The following is a 27,883-nucleotide window of genomic DNA, read 5'->3' on the forward strand; positions in this document are numbered from 1 at the left end:
GATGGGTGATGGGTGACGGGTGACTGGTGACTGGTGACGGGTGACTGGTGACTGGTGATGGGTGACGGGTGATGGGTGACGGGTGATGGGTGATGGGTGATGGGTGACGGGTGACGGGTGATGGGTGATAAGTGATGGGTGATAAGTGATGGGTGACGGGTGACTGGTGACTGGTGACGGGTGACTGGTGACTGGTGATGGGTGATGGGTGATGGGTGACGGGTGATGGGTGATGGGTGATGGGTGACGGGTGACGGGTGATGGGTGATGGATGACTGGTGATGGGTGATGGGTGACGGGTGACAGGTGATGGATGACTGGTGATGGGTGACGGATGACTGGTGATGGATGACTGGTGATGGGTGACGGGTGATGGGTGATGGATGACTGGTGATGGGTGACGGGTGACGGATGACTGGTGATGGATGACTGGTGATGGGTGACGGGTGACGGATGACTGGTGACTGGTGATGGGTGACGGGTGACAGGTGATGGATGACTGGTGATGGGTGATGGGTGACGGGTGACAGGTGACTGGTGATGGGTGACTGGTGATGGGTGATGGGTGACGGGTGACAGGTGATGGATGACTGGTGATGGGTGATGGGTGACGGGTGACAGGTGATGGATGACTGGTGATGGGTGACGGGTGACAGGTGATGGGTGACGGGTGACGGGTGACTGGTGATGGGTGACGGGTGACTGGTGATGGGTGACGGGTGACGGGTGACAGGTGACGGGTGACGGGTGACTGGTGACGGGTGACTGGTGACGGGTGACAGGTGACTGGTGATGGGTGACGGGTGACTGGTGATGGGTGACTGGTGACGGGTGACAGGTGACTGGTGATGGGTGACTGGTGACTGGTGATGGATGACTGGTGATGGGTGACGGGTGACAGGTGATGGATGACTGGTGATGGGTGACGGGTGACAGGTGATGGATGACTGGTGACAGGTGACAGGTGACTGGTGATGGGTGACAGGTGATGGGTGACTGGTGATGGGTGACGGGTGACGGGTGACAGGTGACTGGTGATGGGTGACTGGTGACAGGTGATGGATGACTGGTGATGGGCGATGGATGACTGGTGATGGGCGATGGATGACTGGTGATGGGTGACGGGTGACAGGTGATGGATGACTGGTGATGGGTGACGGGTGACTGGTGATGGGTGACGGGTGACGGGTGACAGGTGACGGGTGACGGGTGACTGGTGATGGGTGACGGGTGACAGGTGACGGGTGACAGGTGACTGGTGATGGATGACTGGTGCAGAGAGTTGTGCTGGTGACTGGGAGTATGCAGTGAGAGTTGTACCTCAGGGGTTGGTGCTGGGACCTCTGTTCCTCACTATTCACAACACCACCTATCTTTGTGCGTCTGCAGATTTACTAATGAGCTCATCGGCCCTTCAAATCATTGAAGTATCTCACAGAGAGGACCCAGCGTTGATCCATGCTCACAAACTTACAGTCAGATAAAGGCCCTTCATCGCTACCTTTCTGTATTCTATGGCCAGGCCAACTCTGAATTCATCTACTGTGGATCTGTAGCTTAATCTTCCCAATCCCCTACCACTTCCAGTCCTCTATCCTCATCGATCACCTTTATCGCTTCAGAGACTGAGAAGCATTGATGTTGACGGGGAGGTGGGGCAGGGGCTGCCTTGTTACTGAGTTCTCTCAAAACGCTGTGATCAATCTCTCCCCACAGACTCAGTGTTACTACGAGGGCTCCGTCCAAGGCTTCTCAGGATCTGCGGTCTCAGCCAGCACCTGCTCGGGACTCAGGTAAAGCTGCTGATGTGCCTCTGTCTCTGTTGTGAGAAGGGGTCTCGCTGGGTCATGGCCCAGTGGTGTGGACACAGGGCTGGGGTACTTTCTGTCCAACAACTGGCATGTACAGAGTTCAGCTGATCAGTCTTCTCTGCCTTCGCCAGCGCTCTGATTGTTCTTGGTAACCGGACCTACGTCATTGAGCACCTGGGGGAGCCCGAGCATGAGCGGCATTTGCTATACAGACCTGAAGATCTCAAGTCAGTGCCTGGACGGTGTGGAGTGACAAACACGTCTCCTGTGTCAGCCCTGGCCCAGGACCTTCATCACCTACACCGGGTAAGTGGACATGTGGGAGCTACAAACGGAGAAAGACAGAAATAGCAGACCAATTGAAGATTAGATTATCCTTTTTTGTCACCTGTACATCGAGACACACTGAAACCAGACTTTGTGTCGATGACCAACGCAGTCCAAGGATGTGCTGGGGGCAGCCCGCGAGTGTGGCCGTGCCTCCGATGCCCACAATTTATTAACCCCAAGTTATAGATCTTTTGAATGTGGGAGGAAACCGAAGCTGAACATACAAATTCCAGAGAGCATTGAACCCCATTGCCCAGGTATTCTTGCTGTGTCTGAATGACACAAGATATAACTAAACCCCAACAAGTGCAAGGAAAACTCAGAGCCCAGCAAGAGAAAGGGACTGAAAGGAATTGAATCAGTGTCATGGACAATTACAGCTCAGAAACTGGCCCTTCAGCCCATCTAGTCCATGCTGAACCATTTAAACTGCCTAACCCCATTGTCCTAAACCCAGACCTGAGCCCTCCATACCCCTACCATCCATATACCCATTCCAAATTCTCAAACATTGAAATCCAACCCGCATCCACACTCACAACGCCCTCCAAGTGAACACGTGATGGATTGGTGGCTGTTTTCGAACTGTCCTTGGACCCTGTATTGGAGAGCTGCGAATCTATCGCAAGATTTGAAAAAAGCGAACTGAGAGAAAACAGAATGCTAGACAGGTCAACCTAACATCAGCGGTGGAAAAATTCAAAGCAACACACACAAAATGCTGGAAGAACACAGCAGGCCAGGCAGCATTGACAGAAAAGAGTAGACAGTCGATGTTTCGGGCTGAGACCCTTCTTCAGGGCTGGAGAGAAGGAGAAGTCATCGTAAGAAGCTGGGGGAGGGGGAACAGTTTCAGGTGTGGGTGTGAAATCAGGGGGGAGGGGTGAAGTCTATGGTGATGGGTCTGGATGAAAACATAGTTGAAGAGTCGGGGGGGGGGCTGCAGAGATCACAGAGGGCACAGGAGGAAACAGTATCACTGAACTCCCATCGAAGAGAAGTTTTACTCAGCATTGGCATCCTTTGAAGAGATTTCTCTGTAGCAGGATCACAGATATGAGAAACCCTGACTAATTACGAGGGGTTTCTCTGAAAGGGGTAACTATGCAGCACTGGGAGGGTGTGTCAGGCACTGACAATATTACCATTGGTTGATGAGGAGCAGATCATGCTCAGCCGGTCGACTTGCATTGTCTGAGGGTGTAACTTGCAGAACAGATGGGCAGAAACCAGTGGATGACATGTGTTTGGACTTTGAGAAGCCTTTATAGAAGGTCCCACGTAAAACGTTGGAGCGTAGCGTACAATTATGACAAACAACCAACCTTCTGTGTGAAGTGGCTTATCAACTGCATATCCCAGGCAGTTGTGACCCTAACACCTCCTCCATCCAAGCTGGTTGAACAAGTTCCAATGCAAGTTCCCTACTTCAAAGATCCCTCCTGTTGCCAATCAGATGGATCATCATCAATGCCTCACATTCAGGAAGAGGAGGGCATTTAGTCTGAAAGCAGATCAGACTGATATGCAGAGCGAACTGAAATAAGGAAACAGTCTCACTCCCGGTGACAAGCAGTGACCCGTGGCTTGCCACAGCAATCATGCTGGGACTCCACCAGATACCATAATGCTTTGGAGGAGTTAATTAAGTGTCATATCTCCAGTCTGTGGATGGCACAAAGGTGAGGGGAGTGTGAGACATGACGAGGATGTAGAATAGCCACTGACGGGCTCGGAGGGGTGATGGAATGGGCGGATGAGGGCAGCTGCAGATTTATGTGGATCAGAGTGAGCTGCTGGAACGACGGAGGATGAGAGGTGACCTGACAGAGGTGTATCAGATGATGAGAGGCATTGATCATGTCGATAGTCAGAAGCTTTTTTCCCAGGGCTGAAATGGCTAACACAAGAGGGCACAGTTTTAAAGTGCTTGGAATTTTTCACACAGAGAGTGGTAAGTGCATGGAATGGGCTGCCAGCAATGGAGCTACCTCCATTCCTGCAGCCACATGGTAAGAACAAAGACTTTTGCTTTATCAATTTCCACTGCCTTGTCTCATTCTTTTCAATGATTTGTTCATTGCTGTTCTTCCCGGCCAATAGCTTGTCAGGAGCTTTTTGATGAAGTGATTGATGAAGGTAGAGTTGAGGATGTTGTAAAGTGTTTAATGAAGTCCCTTATGGGATCCTCCTCCAGAATATTAAGATCCCTGGTGAATTGGCCATTTGGATTCAGATCTGGCTTATCCACAGAAAACAGAAGGTGTGTAAGACTGTAATTAGCAGTGATCTGTACCGAGACCTCTTAAGAGACTCTTAGATTGATACATGGAGCTTAGAAAAATAGAGGGCTATGTGATAGGGAAATTCTAGGCAGTTTCTAGAGTAGGTTATTTTGTTGGCACAACATTGTGGGCTGAAGGGCCTGTAATGTGCTATAGACTTCTATGTTCTAGAAGTCACTAATGTATCTGCCTCTACCACCACTCCAGGCAGGGTGTTCCAGGCATCCAGTCCACCACACGATCCACAACACCACTATTCTTCATATCATCTGCAAGCTTACTACCTACCCCATCTACATCTTCATCCAGGGCCTTTATTTACATCACAAACAGCAGAGGTCTCAGTACAGATCACTGCACAACACTGCTAATTACAGTCTTACACACCAGAGCATCGGCTCTGTGTAAAACGCCTTTTAAGGTTTCCATTTTGTTTCTTTTCCCCCTCTTTTACTGTAGTATTTAAATAGCTGCGGTGTGTTCTTCATGCCCGATGTTGGAGAACTCGGAGACACAGAGTCTCACGGGGAACTACATTGGCTTGATGTGCATCCAGCTGCAGCTCCTTGAAGACCGTGTGAGGGATCTGGAGCAGCAACTGGGTGACCTTCGGCTTGTACGGGAGAGTCAGGAGGTAATCGATCAGAGTTATAGGGAAGTAGTCACCCTGAAGTTGCAGGAGGAGAGTAGCTGAGTGACTGTCAGGAAATAGCCAGTTAGAGCAGAGCACCCCGTGGCCATTCCCCCCAAAACAAGCATAGCGCTTTGGATGCCTTTGTGGGGGGTGACCTCCTGGGAGAATACCACAGTGACTGGGCTACAGGCACCAAGCATGGGTTCGTGGTGCAGAATGTAAAGAGAGAGAAGAAGGAAGCGGTAGTGATAGAGAGGGGAACAGACAGGAGATTCTGTGGACGTGAACAGGACACTAGGATGGTATGTTGCCTCCCAGGTGCCAGGGTCAGGGATGCCTCAGATCGTGTCCACAGCATTTTGGAGAGGGAGGGGAAGCAGCCAAATGTCTTGGTACATATTGGTACCAATGACAAAGGAAGGAAAAGCAAAGAGGTCCTGAAAAGAGAATTTAGAGAGCTAGGTAGAAAGCTGAGAAGCAGGACCTCCTGGGTAGTAGTTTCTGGATTGCTGACTGTGCCACATCCAGTGAGGGTAGAAACAGGATGATCTGGCAGATAAATGCGAGGCTGAGAAGTGGGTGCAGGGGACAGAGCTTCAGGTTCTTGGATAATTAGGATCTTTTCTGGGGGAAGTATGATCTGTTTGAAAGTGCCGGGTTGCACCTGAACCCAAGGGGGACCAATATTCTCATGGACAGGTTTGTTAGAGCTGTTGGGGAAGGTTTAAATTAACTTGGCAGGGGGCTGGGAACCGGGGTGAAGGGACTCAGGAAAGGATAGATGATATAAGTGTAAAGATAGTGTACAGTCAGACTGTCAGGAAGGGCAGGCAGGTGATGGGACTTAGTTGCAGCCAACAGGCTGAGTATCAAATCATTAGGGATGCAGAGTCAAAAGGGACAGCAAATATGGTACTCAAAGTGTTGTATCTAACTGCACATAATATAAGAAATAATCTTGTTACAAATATTACAGATTGTCAGGTGTGATGTTGTGGCCATCATTAAATCATGGCTGAAGGATGGTTGTAGTTGGGAGCTGAATGTCCAAGGTTACACATTGTATCGGAGGGATAGGAAGGTAGGCAGAGGGGGTGGTGTGGCTCTACTGGTAAAGAATGACATCAAATCAGTAGAAAGATGTGACATAGGATCGGAAGATATTGAATCCTTGTGGGTTGAGTTAAGAAATTGCAAAGTTAAAAGGACATTGATGGCAGTTATATACAGGCCTCCCAACAGTGGCTGGGAGGTGGACCACAGGTTACAACAGGAAATAAAAAAGGCGAGTCAAAAGGGCAATGTTATGGCAATCATGGGAGATTTTAACATGCAGGTCAGTTGGTGAAGATCAGGTTGGTAATGGATCTCAAGACAGTGAGTTTGTTGAATGCCTAAGAGATAGCTTTTTAGAGCAGTTTGTAATTGAGCCTACTAGGGGATCAGCTATACTGGACTGAGTGTAATGTAGTGAACCAGAGGTCACTAGGGAGCTTAAGGTAAAAGAACCCTTAGGAACCAGTGATCACAATATGATTGAGTTCAACTTGAAATTTGACAGGGAGAAAGTAAAGTCTGATGTAGCAGTATTTCAGTGGAGTAAAGGAAATTACAGTGGTATGAGAGAGGAGTTGGCCAGAGTAAATTGGAAGGAACTGCTGGCTGGATGTCAGCAGAGCAGCAATGGTGTGAGTTCCTGGGAAAAATGAGGAAGCTGCAGGACATGTGTATTCCAAAAATGAAGAAATACTCAAATGGTAAAATAGTACAACTGTGGCTGACAAGAGAAGTTAAAGCTATTGTAAAAGCAAAAGAAAGGGCATACAACAAAGCAAAAATTAATGGGAAGATAGAGGATTGGGAAGCTTTTAATAACCTACAGAGAGCAACTAAAAACCATTAGAAAGGAAAAGATGAAATATGAAAGCAAGCTAGTAAAATTTTTTTCAAGTATGTTAAAAATAAAAGAGAAATGAGAGTGGATGTAGGACAACTAGAAAATGAGGCAGGAGAAATAATAACAGGGGACAACGAGATGGCTGATGAACTAAATGAGTATTTTGTGTCAGTCTTCACTGTAGAAGACATTAGCAGTATGCCTGATGTTGTAGTGTGAGAAGGAAAAGAAGTGGGTGCAGTTACTATTACAAGAGAGAAGGTGCTCAAAAGGCTGAAAGACCTAAAGATACGTAGATCACCCAGAGCAGATGAACTACACCCTAAGGTTCTGTAAGAGATAGTGTTAGAGATTGTGGTGGCATTAGAAATTATCTTTCAAAAATTATTGCACTCTGGCATGGTTCCAGAGGACTGGAAAATTGCAAATGTCGCTCCACTCTTTAAGAAAAGAGGAACGCAACAGAAAGGAAGTTATAGACCAATTAGCCTGACCTCAGTGGTTGGGAAGATGTTAGAGACAACTGTTAAGGATGAGGTGATGAAGTACTTGGTGACACAGGACAAGATAGTACAAAGTCAGCATGGTTTCCTTCAGGGAAAATCTTGCCTGACAAACCTGTTGGAATTCTTTGAGGAGATTACAAGTAGGATAGATAAAGGGGATGCAGTGGATGTTGTATACTTAGACATTCAGAAGGCCTTTGACAAGGTGCCACATATGAGGCTGTTTACCAAGTTAAGAGCCCATGGTATTACAGGAAAGATACTAACATGGTTAGAGCATTGGCTGATTGGTAGGAGGCAGTGAGTCAGAATAAAAGGATCCTTTTCTGATTAGCTGCCAGTAACTAGTGGTGTTCAACAGGGGTCAGTGCTGGGGCCACTTCTTTTTATGTTGTATATCAATGATTTAGATGATGGAATCAATGGCTTTGTTGCCAAGTTTGCTGATGACATGAAGATTGGTGGAGGGGCAGATAGTTTTGTGGAAACAGGTAGGATGCAGAAGGACTTAGACAGATTAGGAGAATGGGAAAGAAAGTGGCCAATGAAAGATAATGTTGAAAAATTAATGGTTTTTGGTAGCCGAAATAAATGTGCGGACTATTTTCTAAACATGGAGAAAATCCAGAGGGACTGTGAGTCCTTGTTCAGAACACCCTGAAGGTTAACTTGCAGGTTGAGTCAGTGGTGAGGAAGGCAAATGCCATGTTAGCATTCATTTCAAGACGTCCAGAATACAAGAGCAGGGATGTGATGCTGAGGCTTTATAAGACACTGGTGAGGCCTCATCTTCAATACTGTGAACAGTTTTGGGCTCCTCATCTAAGAAAAGATGTGCTGGCATTGGAGAGGGTCCAGAGGAGGTTCACAAGGATGATTCCAGGAATGAAAGGGTTATCACATGAGGAACGTTTGAAGGTTCTGGGTCTGTACTCGCTGAAATTCAGAAGGATTAGGGGAGACCTCATTGAAACCTTTTGAATGCTGAAAGGCCTAGACAGAGTAGATGTGGAAAGGATGTTTCCCATGGTGGGGGAGTCTAGGACAAGAGAGCACAGCCTCAGGATAGAGGGACGCCCTTTCAAAACAGAGATGTGGAGAAATTTCTTTAGCTAGAGGGTGGTCAATTTGTGGAATTTGTTTGTTTCAAAACAGCTGTGGAGGCCAGGTTGTTGGGTGTATTTAAGACAGAGATTGATAGGTTCTTCATTGGACATGGCATCAATAGGTTAGGAGGAGAAGGTTGAGAACTGGGGTTGTGGAGGTGATAGAAAAAAGGATCAGCCATGATCGAGTGGCAGAGCAGACTCGATAGGCCAGATGGCCTCATTCTGCTCCTATGTCTTATGGTCTGGTGAACGTGTTTTTGTTGACCTGCTGAACCTGAGGCTGTTCTCATTTACAAAACTGTATACAAAACGGTGTTCACATCCAGTGAGAAGCTGAAACAGTCAGATGATCTTGAGCCTATGAAATTGAAATATCATAGATTGATCTGATAAGAAAAAGAATAAGAATGAAGGATTTGGGGAATGGATGACTAAACAGTGGACGTTAAATCAGGACCATCAGAAAGTGCAGAATCTTTTCCCTGGGTCTTACCTTTCCTCTTCCTTGCTCATGGAGGATCATAGGGACCTAGTGGATGCATTCCCAGTTAGCTAGTTTGCAAATTCATGTGTTTGTTAGTTGAGATAATAAAGGTAGTTGCAGGTAAATACCTAAACACAAGAAAATCTTCAGATGCTGGAAATTCAAGCAACACACACAAAATACTGGTGGAACACAGCAGGCCAGGCAGCATCTATAGGAGAAGTACAGTCGACGTTTTGGGTCCAGACCATTGGTCAGGACCCAAATCAATGTTCATGCCATCAGGTTGGAGGCTACCCAGACAGAATATAAGGTGTTGTTCCTCCAACCTGAGTGTGGCTTCATCTTGACAGTAGAGGAGGCCATGGATTGACATATAGGAATAGGACGTGGAATTAAAATGTGTGGCCACTGGGAGATCCTGCTTCCTCTGGCGGACCGAGCGTAGGTGTTCAGCGAAACGGTCTCCCAGTCTGCGTCGGGTCTCACCAAAATATAGAAGTGCGAAACCTGCTGTGGTAACTTCTACTTCGAGAAAGGACCACTCAACAGTTTCATGTCCAAAAGAGCAACTTTATCAGGAACGGCAAGTTTATGTACAGAGGCCTTCAGGCAACACGTGTGGCATGGCAGACCGGCAGATGAGGCACACCGGGAGTAAAAAGAATGGAGGTGAAACCCCCATGGCCCCAGAACCAGCTTTGCTTTAAAAACAGCTTCCCAGCTAGTATTAACTTACTTTAAATAATGCTCACATTACAACACCTGTCCTTACACTTCCTCCCTCACCACCATTCAGGGCCCCAGACAGTCCTTCCAGGTGAGGCGACACTTCACCTGTGAGTCGGCTGGTGTGGTATACTGTTTAATTACAAATGAAAAACACAAAATAAGTGATTGCATTCCCTTCAAGTCAGTATTTAGTAGATGGACGTTTGGTAGAATTACAGGGATGGTGTTACATGTCTGTGTGGATAGGACTCTCCCAGCTTTGCACATCTGGACACTGCATTTTTCCCCATTCTTCTTTACAAAACTGCTCAAGCTCTGTCAAATTGCACGGCGATCATGCGTGAACAGCCCTTTCCAAGTCCAGCTACCTCTCAATTGGATTGAGTCTGGACTTGGACTTGATTGGCAAGAACAAAAATAAAGCAAGGCAGGGGCAAGTGGACCAGCTATTTTTGGGGTGGTCAGAGTCAGAGTGAAGATTTTTTAAATTTTAGTTCTTCAAGGCTTCAGCACAGAGAAGCCTCAGCAAGAGGAGGCAAAAATGCCTTAGGGATGGTTCCCCTCCCCCTCACAAAGTTTATTGTTTTTCCTTCCTTATATTTGCTCCTATGCAAGGAGAAGGCAGGGAGACATTCAGTGTCAGCTGGAACTGGATCATTCAGGAGGCTGAGGTGTGCTAGATAAGACATGGAGAGAGGTAGTTGCACCCAAGGTACAGGACACAGGAAACTGGATGACAGTCAGGAAGGGAAAAGGGGTTAAATTATCAATGCAGAGTAACTCCCCAACAATAGGTATACTGTTGGGGGTGGAGGTGGGGTAGGGAATGACCTAACGGTGGAAAGTTGCTAAGTCTCTGGCACTGAGTCTGACTCTGTGACTTAGAAGGGAGCGGGGCGACGAGACGGGAAGAGGTACATCGTGGTGATCGAGGATTCGTTACTTAAGGGAAAGGACAGGAGGTTCTGTGGGCGAGAACGAGATTCCCGGATGGTATGTTACCTCCCGGGTGCCAGGGTCTGAGTCTTCAGCATTCTGAACTGTGAGAGTGAACAGCCAGAAGTCGTGGTCCATGTAGGTACTGATGACATGGTTAGTATAAGTGACGAGATTCTGCACAGGGAGTTTAGGGAGTTAGGTGCTAACTTAAAGAGCTGACCTTCAGGGTTGTGATCTCAAGATTGCTACCTGTGGCATGTGCTCGTGAGGCCAGAAATAGGAAGATTATGCAGTTTAATATGTGGCTAAGGAGTTGGTGTAGGAGGGAGAGCTTAAAACTTTTGTATTAGGCTCTCTTCAAGGGATGGTGCGACCTGTATGGAAGGAGGCAGTTTACACCTGAACTGGACAGGGACTAATTAGGACTGAGAGGAAAATTGCATCAGCCATGATGACACACACAAAATGCTGGTGGAAGACAGCAGGCCAGGCAGCATCTATAGGGAGAAGTACAGTCGACGTTTCAGGCCGAGACCCTTCATCAGGACTAACTGAAAGGAAAGATAGTAAGAGATTTGAAAGTAGAGGGGGGAGGGGGAAATGATAGGAGAAGACCGGAGGGGGTGGGATGAAGCTAAGAGCTGGAAAGGTGATTTTGGCGAAAGTGATACAGAGCTGGAGAAGGGAAAGAATCATGGGATGGGAAGCCTCAGGAGAAAGAAAGGAGTGGGGGGGGGGGGGGGGGAAGCACCAGAGGGAGATGGAGAACTGGCAAACAACTAAATATGTCAGGGATGGGGTAAGAAGGGGAGGAGGGGCATTAACAGAAGTTAGAGAAGTCAATGTTCATGCCATCAGGTTGGAGGCCATCAGGTGAGGAGGGGTAGGAGAGGAGAGAGGAATATGTGTTGGTTGGGGGCCGACAACAGATGAATCATGTGGGGGATGGGCAGGGGCCACAGCCTCAAATCTGTTGAAGAACAGGTTAAGTTCATTGGCCCTGTCCACACTGCCTTCAGCTCCTCTGTTGCTAGTTTGCCGGAACCCAGTGATGGTCCTCATCCCACTCCAGACCTCCCTCATGTTGTTCTGCTGGAGTTTCCACTCAAGCTTCCTCCTAAACCTGTCTTTAGCCTCCCTGATCTTGGCTTTCAGGTCCCTCTGTATTGTCAACACAAAGTACACTGCAGACGTTGTGGTCAAATCAAGACGTACAAACAATCTGGATGAACTCAGCAGGTCTGGCAGCATCCGTTGAAAGAAGCAGTCAACGTTTCGGATCGTCCTGATGGAGGGTCTGGATCCGAAATGTTGACTGCTTCTTTCAACGGATTCTGCCCAACCTGCTGAGTTCATCCAGATTGTTTGTCCCTCTGTATTGTCCTCAGCTCCTCCCTATTTCCATCTCTAAACACCCTCTTTTTAGCGTTCAGGATGTCCTTAATGTCCTTTGTTACCCATGGCTTGTTATTTGAATAACAAAGGACAGTTCTTGCTGGAACATTGCAGTCCACACAGAAGTTGATGTAACCAGTGATGCACTGTGTGAGCCCATCGATGTCCTCTCCACGTGGCTCACAGAGGGCCTGCCAGTCTGTCACCTCAAAACAACCCTGGAGTGCCTCATAAGCCTCCCCCGACCATTTCCTCACTGTCCTCGAGGTTGCAGGTTTACCCTTCACCAGAGGCACGTAGCAGGGTTTGAGATGCACCAGGTTGTGATCTGACCTTCCCGGTGGGGGGAGGGGAGAGGAGCTGTATGCATCCTTAACGTTAGCGTACATCAAGTCCAGGGTCCTCTCCCCTCTGGTTGTACAGCTCACATACTGTGTGAAGTTTGGCAGCGTTCTAGCCATGGTAACATGGTTGAAGTCACCCGAGACGGTAATGAGGGCCCTCGGGTGCTGGGTTTGTAGTCTGGCTATGACGGTGTGAATGATGTTACACGCCGACATCTGGTTGGCAGAGGGAGGGATGTACACAACAACCACAATTGCATGTGAGATTTCCCTTGGCAAATAATATGGCTGGAGTCCAACAGCAAAAAGTTCAAAAAGGGCTACAAAAATGTTCCTTGATCGTGATATGACCAGGATTGCACCATCTGTTGTTAACCAGAACGAGCCCCCCCTCCTTTACGCTAACCGCTTTCAGTGCAATTCCGATCAGCCCGAGCGGTCTGGAAGCCCTCTATGGAAACGTTTTGGTCAGGACGTCCTCGTGCAGCCATGTTTCAGTAAAACACATAACACTGCTCTCCCAAAAATTCCTCTGACTCCTAACTAGCACTGCCAACTCGTCCATTTTATTACCCAGCGATCTCTCATTGCCCATAATGAGAGAGGGGAGACACGGCTTATAACTCCTCTTCTCCAAAAGTCTCTGTTGTCTCGAGCCAGTCCTCCTCCCTCACCTTTTTGATCCCCCTCTCCATCCTCTGTGTGTTTTCCTCCGGATTTCAGCAGGGGTATCCACTGCCCTGTTCGCTAACCCGGCCGGCCTAAGCATGATCAGCTGATCCCTGGAATAAACAATGAGATCATACTGCTGCTCCACTAATGAGACGTGTCCAAACGTAAATATTTCCAGTGCTATAAACCAGAATAAAACTCTCTCCACCAGCATGTTAGAGAGGGTGCAGCTTCGACGTGTTACCGCGAAAGAAAAAAAATACAACAAATAATGTAAGTAAGAAAAGTAGTCGGAGTGGCTGTAACAGGCTGCGTGCACGGCCGGCGCATGCGCACTTAATTCAAAGTAAATATGGGAAAAGATAGGGCTGGTCTGTACGTTGAGATCCTAAATTGGAGAAAGGCCAATTTTGATGGTATCAGAAAGGATCTGGCAAGTGAGGATTAGTACAGGCTGTTCTCGAGCAAAGGTGTATTTAGGAAGTGGAAAGTGAAATGTTGAGAGTACAAGGCTTGTATGTGTCTGTCAGAATAAAAGGTAAAGATAGCAGGTGTTAGGGACTTGGGTTTTCAAGAGATATTGAGGTCCTGGTTGAGGATTAAAAAAAAGGAGGTGAGTAGCAGCTGTAGGCAGATTGGAACATATGATGTGCTTATTGAGTATAAGAAATGGAAGGGAACACTTGAGAAAGAAATCAAGAGGGCTGAAACAAGACACAAGCTTGCCCTAGCGGACAAGGTGAAGGAGAACCCGAAGGGATTCTGAAGATCAAAAAGATTGCAAGGGAGACAATTGGTCCTCTGGAAGATCAGAATGGTAATTCATGTGTGGAGCCAAAAGAGATGGGGGAAATCTTAAAAAGAATTTTTTTGCATCTGTATTTACTCAGGAGAGAGATATGGAGTCTATAGAACTGAGGCAAAATGGCATCAACTTCATGGACCCTGTACATATTACAGAGGAAGAGGTGTTTGCTGCTCTGAGGCAAATCCCAGGGCCTGATGTGTTCCCTCGGACCCTGCAGGAGTCAACTGCCAGGGCCCCAGCAGAAATATTTAAATCATCCTTAGCAACAGGTGAGGTACCAGAGGACTGGAGATTATCCATTGTTGTTCTGCTGTTTAAGAAGTCTGCTCTAACATCAACCAGGAAATCATAGGCCAGAAAACCTGACATCGGTAGTCAGAAACTTATTGGAAGATATTCTAAGGCACTGAATATGAGTATTTGGATAGACATGCGCTGATTAAGGATAGTCAGCATGGTTTTGTGTGTGGTAAGTCATGTCTAGCAATTTTAAAGAGTTTTTCGAGGAAGTTACCAGGAAAGTGGATGAAGGCAAAGCAGTAGATATTGTCTACACAGACAACAAGGTCCCGCATGTGAGGCTGATCGAGAAGGTTCAGTCGCTTGGCATTCAGGATGAGGTAATAAATTGGATTAGACATTGACTTTGTGGGAGAAGCCAGCAAGTGGTAGATGGTTATAACACTGGAGGCCTGTGACCAGTGGAGTGCCACAGGGATCGGTGATGGGTCCAATGTTGTTTGTCATCTATATCAATGATCTAGATGATAATATGGTTATCTGGATCAGCAGATATGCAATGACACCAAGATTGGTGGGGGGGGGGGGGAGATAGTGGACAGCGAGGAAAACTATCATGGATTGCAGCTGTAATCCGGACCAGCTGGAAAACTGGGCTGAGGAATGGCAGATGGAACTTAATGGAGCCAAGTGCGAGGTGTTACACTTCAGTAGGACCAAACAGGGAGGATCTTACAGTGAACAATAGGGCACTGAGGACTGTGGTAGAACAAAGGGATCTGGGAATACAGGTCCATAGTTCATTGGAAGTGGTGTCACAGATAGATGGGGTTGTAAAGAAAGCTTTTGGCTCACTGGCCTTCATAAATCAATGTACTGAGTATGCAAAGCCCTGGCTCACATCTTTGCTGTTATGCTGTAGGTATTTCATTCAGCTGCTCTGTTCTGCTTTTAGCTTGTTGGATCTCCTTGAGCGGGGATCATCTGGGATCAATTTTGTTGGATGCTGTGTGATTGCCCTGAGCACTGATCCAGTGGGTTGTGTGTTTAAGCCTGTGTTAAGCTATTGTTTGGTAAAGTGATTATGATGCGTGGTTATGGACACTGCAGGACTGGAGCGGAAGTTTGATAAAATGATGGGTAAAGACTTTGTTCTAGTTCAGACTAGTGTTGACCCAATGGCGGTAGAACTGCCTGGTACTACTGGGGTCCTGGGGGGGAGGGGTGGTTTGAATTGGGCCGGACAATGTCGTGATAAGCTGTCGGGTTGGGTCACAAGAGAAACTGTATTGGGTTCAGAAGTTCTGACCTGGGTGGAGACCATGTTGCTCTCCCCACTCGGAGGCACCGGAGTTGGTGTGAAGGTGCAGTGAAACCGTGAGTGACTGTCTTGGATGATCATGATCCCTAGGGTAGGACACCTTCTGGGGCAGGTGTGACCTATACCAAAAGGATGGGTTGCATGTGAATCCGAGTGGGACCAATATCCTGGCGGAGAGGTTTGTTAATGCTGTTGGGGAGGGTGGAAACCCAACACAGATTGGGGGACCGCTTCGTCGAGCACCTCCACTCCGTCCGCCACAACAGACAGGATCTCCCGGTTGCCACCCTCTTCAACTCTCCTTCACATTCCCATTCGGATATGTCCATACATGGCCTCCTCTACTGCCATGATGAGGCCGAACTTCGATTGGAGGACCAACATCTCATATACCGTCTGGGTAGTCTCCAGCCCCTTGGCATGAACATCGAATTCTCCAACTTCCGGTAATTCCCTTCCTCTCCCTTCTCCCATCCCACCTTCACTCTGTCTCCTCTTCTAGCTGCCTATCACCTCTCATGACTCTGCCTTCTTCTACTACCCATAGTGCTTTCCCCTTAGATTCCTTCTTCACCTCTCCTGCCTATCCCCTCCCTGCTTTCCCTCGCCCAGCCCTTGATCTTTTCTCTGATTGGTTTTCCACCCACCCCCCCTTCTTTATAGGGCCCCTGCCCCCTCCTTCTTTAGTCCTGACGAAGGGTCTCGACCCGAAACGTTGACTGCTTCTTTCAACGGATGCTGCCCGACCTGCTGAGTTCATCCAGCTTTTTTGTACATCTTGATTTGACTACAGCATCTGCAGTGTACTTTGTGTGAACTCTATTGAGTGTGTTTTATAGACACCCTCCCCCCACCCAATAGTAACAGGCATATTGAGGAGCTGGCAGATTTTCCTAATATTGATTGGCATCTCCTTAGTGCGAAAGGTTTAGATAGACAATAGACAATAGGCGCAGAAGTAGACCATTCGGCCCTTCAAGCCTGCACCACCATTTTGAGATCAAGGCTGATCATCTACTATCAATACCCGGTTCCTGCCTTGTCCCCATATCCCTTGATTCCCCTATCCATAAGATACCTATCTAGCTCCTTCTTGAAAGCATCCAGAGAATTGGCCTCCACCGTCTTCCGAGGCAGTGCATTCCAGACCCCCACAACTCTCTGGGAGAAGAAGTTTTTCCTTAACTCTGTCCTAAATGACCTACCCCTTATTCTCAAACCATGCCCTCTGGTACTGGACTCTCCCAGCATCTGGAACATATTTCCTGCCTCTATCTTGTCCAATCTCTTAATAATCTTATAAATTGCAATCAGATCCACTCTCAATCTCCTTAATTCCAGTGTGTACAAGCCCAGTCTCTCTAACCTCTCTGCGTAAGACAGTCCAGACATCCCAGGAATTAACCTTGTGAATCTACGCTGCACTTCCTCTACAGCCAGGATGTCTTTCCTTAACACTGGAGACCAAAACTGTACACAATACTCCAGATGTGGTCACACCAGGGCCCTGTACAAATGCAAGAGGATTACCTTGCTCTTGTACTCAATCCCCTTTGTAATAAAGGCCAACATTCCATTAGCCTTCTTCACTGCCTGCTGCACTTGCTCATTCACCTTCAGTAATTGATGAACAAGGACTCCTAGATCTCTTTGTATTTCTCCCTTACCTAACTCTACACTGTTCAGATAATAATCTGCCTTCTTGTTCTTACTCCCAAAGTGGATAACCTCACACTTATTCACATTAAACATCATCTGCCAAGTATCTGCCCACTCACCCAGCCTATCCAAGTCACCCTGAATTCTCCTAACATCCTCATCACATATCACACTGCCACCCAGCTTAGTATCATCAGCAAACTTGCTGATGTTATTCTCAATGCCTTCATCTAAATCGTTGATGTAAATCGTAAACAGCTGTGGTCCCAATACCGAGCCCTGTGGCACCCCACTAGTCACCACCTGGCATTCCGAGAAACACCCATTCACCGTTACCCTTTGCTTTCTATCTGCCAACCAGTTTTCTATCCATGTCAATATCTTCCCCCCAATGCCATGAGCTCTGATTTTACCCACCAATCTCCTATGTGGGACCTTATCAAATGCCTTCTGAAAATCAAGGTACACTACATCCACTAGATCTCCCTTGTCTAACTTCCTGGTTACTTCCTCGAAAAACTCCAATAGATTAGTCAAGCATGATTTACCCTTGGTAAATCCATGCTGGCTTGGCCCAATCCTATCACTGCTATCTAGATATGCCACTATTTCATCTTTAATAATGGACTCTAGCATCTTCCCCACTACTGATGTTAGGCTGACAGGTCGATAGTTCTCTGCTTTCTCCCTCCCTCCTTTCTTAAAAAGTGGGATAACATTAGCCATTCTCTAATCCTCAGGAACTGATCCTGAATCTACGGAACATTGGAAAATGATTACCAATGCATCCGCAATTTCCAGGGCCACCTCCTTTAGTACCCTAGGATTAAGACCATCTGGACCTGGGGATTTGTCTGCCTTCAGTCCCATCAGTCTACTCATCACTGTCTCCTTCTTAATGTCAATCTGTTTCATTTCCTCTGTTACCCTATGTCCTTGGCCCATCCATACATCTGGGAGATTGCTTGTGTCTTCCTTAGTGAAGACAGATCTAAAGTACTTATTAAATTCTTCTGCCATTTCTCTGTTTCCCATAACAATTTCACCCAATTCATTCTTCAAGGGCCCAACATTGTTCTTAACTATCTTCTTTCTCTTCACATACCTAAAAAAGCTTTTGCTATCCTCCTTTATATTCCTGGCTAGCTTGCGTTGGTACCTCATTTTTTCTCTCCGTATTGCCTTTTTAGTTAAGTTCTGTTGTTCCTTAAAAATTTCCCAATCATCTGTATTCCCACTCACCTTAGCTCTGTCATATTTCCTTTTTTTTAATACTATGCAATCTCTGACTTCCTTTGTCAACCACTGTGGCCCCTTTCTCCCCTTTGAATCCTTCCTTCTCCGGGAGATGAACTGATTTTGCACCTTGTGCATTATTCCCAAGAATATCTGCCATTGCTGTTCCACTGATTTTTCTGCTAGGATATCCGTCCAGCTCCTCCCTCATGGCTCCATAGTCTCCTTGCTTCAACTGCAACACTGACACCTCCGATGTGGTGGAGTTTAGATGGGGTAAATACAAGCAGTCTTTTTCCATGAGTGGGATAACAACCAGAGGTCATGAGTTAAGGGTGAAAGGTGAAAGGTTTAAGGGGAACATGAGGGGAATCTTCTTCACTCAGAGGGTTGAGAGAGTGTGGAACGAGCTGCCAGCACAAGTGGTGCATGTGAGCTCGATATCAATGCTTAAGGGAAGTTTGGATAGGTACATGGAAGTAGGGGTAGAAAAGGTTATGGTCGGTGCAGGTCGATGGGGGTAGGAAGATTAAATAGTTTTTACATGGACTAGATGGGCCAAAAGGCCTGTTTCTGTGCTGTACTTCTCTATGACTCTATGAGACAACCCAGGAAATTATAGACCAGTGAATGGTGGGCAAGTTGTTGGAGAAGATACTGACAGGCAGGAGTTATGAGCATTTGGAGAGACATACTCTGATTGGGGACAGTCAGCTTGGTTTTGTCAAGGGCAAGTGGTGCCTTACGAGCCTGACTGAATTCTTTGAGGACGTAACAAGACACATTGATGAAGGTAGAGCAGTGGATATAGTGTATATGGATTTCAGTAAAGCATTTGATATGATTCCCCATGCAAGGCTCCTTCAGAAAGTAAGGAGCATGGGATCCAAGGAGACCTTGCTTTGTGGATCCAGAATTGACTTGCCACAGAAGGCAAAGGGTGTTTGCAGATGGTTTGTTTACTTCATAGATGTCAGTGACCAGTGGTGTTCCACAGGGATCTCTTCTGGGACCCCTCCTCTTTGTGATTTTTATAAATGACCTGGATGAAGAAGTAGAAGGATAAGTTTGCTGGTGACACAAAGGTTGGGGGTGTGGTGGATTGTCTGGAGGGTTGTCAGCGGTTACAGCAGGACATCAATACGATGCAGAGCTGGGCTGAGAGGTGGCAGATGGAGTTGAACCCAGATAAGTGTAAAGTGGTTCATTATGGTAGGTCCAATTTGAAGACAGAATATAATATAAATGGCGAGACTCTTGGCAGTGTGGAGGATCAGAGAAATCTTAGGTTCCATGTCTATAGGACGCCTAAAGCTGCTGCACAGGTTGACAGTGTCTTTAAGAAGGCATATTGTGTGTTGGCCTTCATCAACCTTGGGAATGAGTTCAGGAGTCATGAGGTAATGTTACATGATGAAATGGCAGAGCAGACTCGATGGGCTGAATGGCTGACTTCTGCTCCTTTGTCTTATGGACCTTGGTCAGACCCCACTTGGAGTACTGTGTTCAGTTCTGATCACCTCACTACAGGAAGGATGTGGATACTATAGAGAGAGTGCAGAGGAGATTTACAAGGACGCTGTCTGGATTGGAAGGTGTATCTTATGAGAATAAGTTGAGTATATTTGGCCTTTTCTCCTTGGAGCGATGGAGGATATGTGGAGACCTGATAGAGGTGTATTCGATGATAAGAGGCATTGATCGTGTGGATAGGCAGAGGCTTTTACCCAGGGCTGAAATGGCTAACACAAGGAGGCATAGTTTTAAGATGCTTGGAAATAGGTACTGAGGGGATGTCAGCAATAAGCTTTTCACACAGAGAGTGGTGGGTGCGTGCAATGCACTGCCAGTGGCAGTGGTGGAAGCGGAGACAATAGGGTCTTTTAAGAGACTCTTAGATAAGTACATGGAGCTTAGAAAAATAGAGGGCTATGTGGTAGGGAAATTCTAGGCAGTCTTTAGAGTAGGTTACATGGTCAGCTCAACATTGTGGGTCAAAGGGCCTGTAATTTGCTGTAAATTTCTATGTTCTATGTTTTATATTTCAATTACAGACCCAGAGCTATGAAGCATTTCTCATATGATCACCCTTTCATTCCCAGAATCTTCCTTGTGAACCTCCTCTGAACTCTCTCCAATGCCAGCATTTCTTTACTAGAATGAGGAACCCAAATCTGTTCACAATACGCAATATGAGGCCTCACCAGTGTCTTATAAAACCTCAGTATCACATCCCTCCTCTTGTATTCTAGACCTCTTGAAATAAATGCTAACATGGCATTTGCCTTCCTCACCACTGACTCAAACTGCAAGTTAACCTTTAGTGTGTTCTGCACAAGGACTCCAAGTCCCTTTCCATCTCAGATTTTTGGATTTTCTCCCTGTTTAGAAAATAATCTACACATTTATTTCTGCTGCCGAAGTGCATGACCATGCATTTTCCAACATTCTATTTCATTTGGCACTCTCTTGCCCATTTTCCTAATCTGTCTAAGTCCTTCCTGTTTCCTCAACACTACCTGTCCCTCCACCAATCTTCATACCATCTGCAAACTTGACAACAAAGTCATCACTAAATCATTGATATACAGCATAAAAAGAAGTGATCACAACAACGACCCCTGTGGAACACCACTGGCCACTAGCAGCAAACTAAACATGAATCCTTTTATTCCCACTCGCTGCCTCCTACCAATCAGCCAATGCTCTAACCATGTTAGTAACTTAACTGTAATACCATGGGCTCTGAGCTTGATAAGCAGCCTCATGTGTGGCATCTTGTCAAAGGTCTTCCGAAAGTCCAAATCTACAACATCCACTGCATCCCCTTTAACTATCCTACTTGTAATCTCCTCAAAGAATTCCAACAGGTTTGTCAGGCAAGATTTTCCCTTAAGGAAAACATGCTGACTTTGTCCTATCTTGTCCTGTGTCACCAAGTACTCCGTAACGTCATTCTTAACAATTGACTTCAACATCTTCCCATCCACTAAGGTCAGGCTAACTGGTCTATAATTTCCTTTCCGCTGCCTTCTCCTTTCTTAAAGAATGGAGTGATGCTTGTAATTTTCCAGTCCACTGGCACCAATGATTTTTGAAAGATCATTACTAATGTCGCTGTAATCTCTACCGTTATCTCTTTCAGAACCCTAGGGTGCAGTTCATCTGGTCCAGATGACTTATGGACCTTTAGTTCTTTCAGCTTTTTGAGCACCTTCTACCTTATAATAGTGATTGCTCTCACTTCTCTTCCCTCACACCCTTCAACATCAGCTAGTGTCTTTCACAGTGAAGACTGATGCAAAATACTCACTTAGTTCATCTGCCATCTCCTTGTCCCCCATTATTTTTTCTCCAGCCTCATTTTCTAGTGGCATTATATCCACTCTTATCTCTCTTTTATTTTTTACATACTTGAAAAAGCTTTGACTATCCACTTTGATGTTGTTTGCTCGCTTGCTTCCATATTTCATCTTTTCCCTTCTCATGACTCTTTTAGTGATTCTTTGTAGGTTTTTAGAAGTTTCCCAATCCTCCATCTTCCTGCTAATTTTTTCTTTGTCGTATGCCCTCTCTTTTGCTTTTACATGAGCTTTGACTTCCCTTGTCATTAGAATATTTCTTCATTTTTGGAACATATCTATCCTGTACCCTCTTCATTTCCCCCAGAAACTCATGTCATTGCTGCTCTGACACCCCTACCAGCATCTCCTTTGACCAACTCCTCTCTCATACTACTATAATTTTCTTTACTCCACTGAAATACTGCTACATCAGACTTTATTTCTCCCTATCAAATTTCAAGTTGAACTCAATCATATTGTGATCACTGGTTCCTAAGGGCTCTTTTACCTTAAGCACCCTAATCACCTCCCGTTCATTACGTAACACCCAATCCAGTATAGCTGATCCCCTAGTAGGCTCAATGACAAACTGCTCTAAAAAGTCATCTCTTAGGCATTCAACAAACTCATTCTCTTGAGATCCATTACCAACCTGATTTTCCCTGTCGACCTGCATGTTAAAATCTCCCATGACTACCATAACATTACCCTTTTGACTCGCCCTTTCTACCTCCTGTTGTAACCTGTGGTCCACCTCCCAGCCACTGTTGGGAGGCCTGTATATAACTGCTATCAGCGTCCTTTTACCCTTGCAGTTTCTTAACTCAACTCACAGAGATTCAACATCTTCCGATCCTATGTTGCATCTTTCTACTGATTTGATGCCAATCTTTACCAGCAGAGCCACACCACCCCCTCTGCCTACCTTCCTATCCTTCTGATACACCGTGTAACTTTGGACATTCAGCTCCCAACTACAACTGTCCTTCAGCCATGATTCAGTGATGGCCACAACATCATACCTGGCAATCTGTAAAAGTGCAACAAGATCATTCACTGTATTTCCTATATTCTGTGGACTGAGATATAACACTTTGAGTAGGGTATTTGCTACCCTTTATGATTTTTCATCCCTAATACACTGAAACACATCCTGCTGGCAGCAATTTTGTCCTTCCAGACAATCTGACTGCCTGCTTTTGAACAGGTCATACCTCCCCCAGAAGAGATCCAATGATCCAAAATCCTGAAGCCCTGCCCTCTACACCAACTTCTCAGCCACATATTCAGCTGCCAGATCATTCTGTTTCTACCCTCACTGGTGTGTGGCACAGGCAGCGTCCATTAGTTACTACCCCAGAGGTCCTGCTTCTCAGCATTCTGCCCCACTCTCTAAATTTTCTTTTCAGGTCTTCTTTGTTTTTCCTTCCTATGTCATTGGTACCAATACATACCAAGACATCTGGCTGCTCTCCCTCCTCTTCCAAGACAATCCGAGACATCCCTGATCCTGGAACCTGGGAGGTAACAGAACCTCCTGTCTGTCCCCGTCTCACTACCGCTCCGTTCTTCTCTCTCTGCACCACAGACCCATGCTCAGTACCAGTAACCCGGTCACCATGGCATTCCCCTGGGAGGTCATCCTGCACAACAGCAGCCAACGCTGTGTACTTATTTTTGAGGGGTATGGCCACGGGGTGCTCTGCACTAACTGCCTATTCAGCACATTTCCATTTCTCCTGACAGGCACCCAGCTACTCCCCTCCTGCAACTTCCAGGTGACTACCTCCCTTTTGCTCTGATTGATCATCTCCTCACTCTCCCGTACAAGCTGAAGGTCATCCAGCTGTTGCTCCAGATTGCTAACACTGTCTTCAAGGAACTGCAGCTGGATGCACTTCAGGCAGATGTAGTTCCCTGGGAGACTCCAATATCCAGCATGAAGAACACAAAACAGCCATTTACTACACTAGGTCCAGTAGTGAGAAAACAAAGGGAAATTTCACAGAAAATTACCCAGAGCCAACATTTCTTTCAAGCTGAAGCCTGACGCTCACCACTGGCCTATTCCCAACAATGGCCACCCTACTTGTCCCTTCTTTCCAGCCCACAATCCTGATTGAGAAACTGCAGAACCTGAGCCTCTTTATCCCCCTCTGCAATTGGATTCTCAACTTTCTCACAGAAAGACCACCATCTCTGTGGATTGTTGATAACATCTCCTCCTTGCCGATGATCAACACTGGCGCACCTCAGGGGTGTGTGCTTAGCCCACTACTCTATTCTCTATATACCCATGACTGTAAGTCTGGGCATAGCTCAAATACCATCTATAAATTTGCTGATGATACAACCACTGTTGGTAGAATCTCAGGTGGTGACGAGAGGACGTACAGGAGTGAGATATGCCAACTAGTGGAGTGGTGTCACAGCAACAACCTGGCACTCAACGTCAGTAAGACAAAAGAGCTGATTATGGACTTCAGGAAGGGTAAGGTGAAGGAACAGATACCAATCTTCATAGAGGGAGCAGAAATGGAGAGTTCCTGGGTGTCAAGATCTCTGAGGATCTAACCTGTCCCAACATAGCAATGCAGTCATAAAGAAGGCAAGACAGTGACTATACTTCATTAGGAGTTTGAAGAGATTTGGAATGTCAACAAATACACTCAAAAACTTCTGTACTTGTACCACGAAGAGCATTTTGACAGGCTGCATCACTGTCTGGTATGGTGGGGGTGGGGGGGGGGGGGTTACTGCACAGGACCAAAAGAAGCTGTAGAGGGTTGTAAATTTCGTTGGTTCCATTTTGGGTACTAGCCTACAAAGTACCCAGGACATCTTCAAGGAATGATGTCTCAGAAAGGCAGCGTCCATTAGTAAGGACCTCCAGCACCCAGGCCATGGACTTTTCCCACTGTTACCATCAGGTAGAAGGCACAGAAACCTGAAGACACACACTCAGTGATTCAGGAACAGCTTCTTCCACTCTGCCACCCGATTCCTAAATGGACTTTGAACCCGCGAACACTATCTCATATTTTTGTATATATAATTTCTGTTTTGCACGACTTTTAATCTATTCAATATAGGTGTACTGTAATTTATTTATATAGAACATAGAACATTGAATAGTACAGCATGTTACAAGTCCTTCAGCCCACAATGTTGTGCCGACTGTCAAACCCTGCCTCCCATATAACCCCTCATCTTAAATTCCTCCACATACCTGTCCAGTAGTCTCTTAAACTTCACTAGTGTTATCTGCCTCCACCATTGACTCATGCAGCGCACTCCACGCACCAAACACTCTCTGAGTGAAAAACCTTCCTCTAATATCCCCCTTGAACTTCCCTCCCCTTACCTTAAAGCCATGTCCTTTTGTACTGAGCAGTAGTGCCCTGGGGAAGAGGCACTGGCTGTCCACTCTATCTATTCCTCTTAATATCTTGTACACCTCTATCATGTCTCCTCTCATCCTCCTTCTCTCCAAAGAGTAAAGCCCTAACTCCCTTAATCTCTGATCATAATCCATACTCTCTAAACCAGGCAACATCATGGTAAATCTCCTCTGTACCCTTTCCAATGCTTCCAAATCCTTCCTATAGTGAGGTGACCAGAACTGGACACAGTACTCCTAGTATGGCCTAACTAGAGTTTTATAGAGCTGCATCATTACATCGTGTCTCTTAAACTCTATCCCTTGACTTATGAAAGCTAACACCCCATAAGCTTTCTTAACTACCCTATCCACCTGAGAGGCAACTTTCAGGGGTCTGTGGACATGTACCCCCAGATCCCTCTGCTCCTCCACACTACCAAGTATCCTGCCATTTACTTTGTACTCTGCCTTGGAGTTTGTCCTTCCAAAGTGTACCACCTTACACTTCTCTGGGTTGAACTCCATCTGCCACTTCTCAGCCCACTTCTGCATCCTATCAATGTCTCTCTGCAATCTTCGACAATCCTCTACACTATCTACAACACCACCAACCTTTGTATCGTCTGCAAACTTGCTAACCCACCCTTCTACTACCACATCCAGGTCGTTAATAAAAATCACAAAAAGTAGAGGTCCCAGAACAGATCATTGTGGGACACCACTAGTCACAACCTTCCAATCTGAATGTATTCCCTCCACCATGACCCTCTGCCTTCTACAGGCAAGCCAATTCTGAATCCACCTGGCCAAATTTCCCTGGATCCCATGCCTTCCGACTTTCTGAATAAGCCTACCATGTGCAACCTTGTCAAATGCCTTACTAAAATCCATGTAGATCACATCCACTGTACTACCCTCATCTATATGCCTGGTCACCTCCTCAAAGAACTCTATCAGGCTTGTTAGACACGATCTGCCCTTCACAAAGCCATGTTGACTGTCCCTGATCAGACCATGATTCTCCAAATGCCCATAGATCCTATCTCTGAGAATCTTTTCCAACAGCTTTCCCACCACAGACGCGAGACTCACTGGTCTATGATTATCTGGACTATCCCTACTACCTTTTTTGAACAAGGGGACAACATTCCTCAACAGAGTTGAGGAAGAACTTCTTCTCCCAGAGAGATGTGGAGGTGTGGAATGCACTGCCTCGGAAGACGGTGGAGGCCAATTCTCTGGATGCTTTCAAGAAGGAGCTAGATAGATATCTGATGAATAGGGGAATCAAGGGATATGGGGACAAGGCAGGGACTGGGTATTGATAGTGAATGATCAGCCATGATCTCAGAATGGCGGTGCAGACTCGAGGGGCCGAATGGTCTACTTCTGCACCTATTGTCTATTGTCTATTGTCTATTCGCCTCCCTCCAATCCTCCGGTACCATTCCCGTGGACAATAAGGACATAAAGATCCTAGCCAGATGTTCAGCAATCTCTTCCCTCACCTCGTGGAGCAGCCTGGGGACTTATCCATCCTAACGTATTATAACAAATCCAACAGCTCCTCTCTCTTAATATCAACGTGCTCCAGAACATCAACCTCACTCACATTGTCCTCACCGTCATCAAGTTCCCTCTCAGTGGTGAATACTGAAGAGAAGTATTCATTGAGGACCTCGCTCACTTCCACAGCCTCCAGGCACATCTTCCCACTTTTATTTCTAATCGGTCCTACCTTCACTCCTGTCATCCTTTTGTTCTTCACATAATTGAAGAATGCCTTGGGGTTTTCCTTTACCCTACTCGCCTCAGCCTTCTCATGCCCCCTTCTTGCTCTTCTCAGCCCCTTCTTAAGCTCCTTTCTTGTTACCCTATATTCCTCAATAGACCCATCTGATCCTTGCTTCCTAAACCTCATGTATGCTGCCTTCTTCCACCTGACTAGATTTTCCACCTCACTTGTCACCCATGGTTCCTTCACCCTACCATTCTTTATCTTCCTCACCGGGACAAATTTATCCCTAACATCCTGCAAGAGATCCTTAAACATTGACCACATGTCCACATGTCCATAGGGAAAGGAAGAGGAAGGCAGTAGTGATAGGGGACTCTATAGTCAGGGGTTCAGACAGGCGATTCTGTGGACACAGGAAAGAAACTCGGATGGTAGTTTGCCTCCCAGGTGCCAGGGTCCAGGATGTTTCTGATCACGTTCAAGATATCCTGTGGTGGGAGGGAGAACAGCCAGAGGTCATGGTACATATTGGTACCAATGACATAGGTAAGAAAAGGGTAGAGGTCCTGAAGGAAGACTGCAGGGAGTTAGGAAGGAAGTTGAAAAACAGGAACTCAAAGGTAGTAATCTTGGGATTACTGCCTGCGCCACACGACAGTGAGAATAGGAATAGAATGAGGTGGAGGATAAATGCATTGCTGAGGGATTGGAGCAAGGGGCAGGGATTCAGATTTCTGGATCATTGGGACCTCTTTTGGGGCGGATGTGACCTGTACAAAAAGGACGGGTTGCACTTGAATCCCAGGGGGACCAATATCCTGGCGGGCAGGTTTGATAGAGCTGTTGGGGAGGGTTTAAACTAGTTTGGCAGGGGGGTGGGAATCAGAATGTGAGTGCAGGGATTAAGGTAGAAGGACAAGGGCATGATACTAAGAGTTCTGAGTTGATGAGGAAGGACAGGCAGCGGACAGAAGATGATTGTAGCCAGTTAAAGGTGTTGAAATGTGTCTATTTCAA

The 27,883-nt window shown here is 46.4% G+C and overlaps 1 pseudogene; it reads left to right on the plus strand.

Annotated features, from left to right (window-relative positions):
* LOC132390961 (disintegrin and metalloproteinase domain-containing protein 12-like) overlaps positions 1-27,883 on the plus strand; it is a 169,352-nt pseudogene that overhangs the window by 25,259 nt on the left and 116,210 nt on the right.

The sequence above is a fragment of the Hypanus sabinus genome, chromosome 3, assembly GCF_030144855.1.
Source record: "Hypanus sabinus isolate sHypSab1 chromosome 3, sHypSab1.hap1, whole genome shotgun sequence".
NCBI lineage: Eukaryota > Metazoa > Chordata > Chondrichthyes > Myliobatiformes > Dasyatidae > Hypanus > Hypanus sabinus.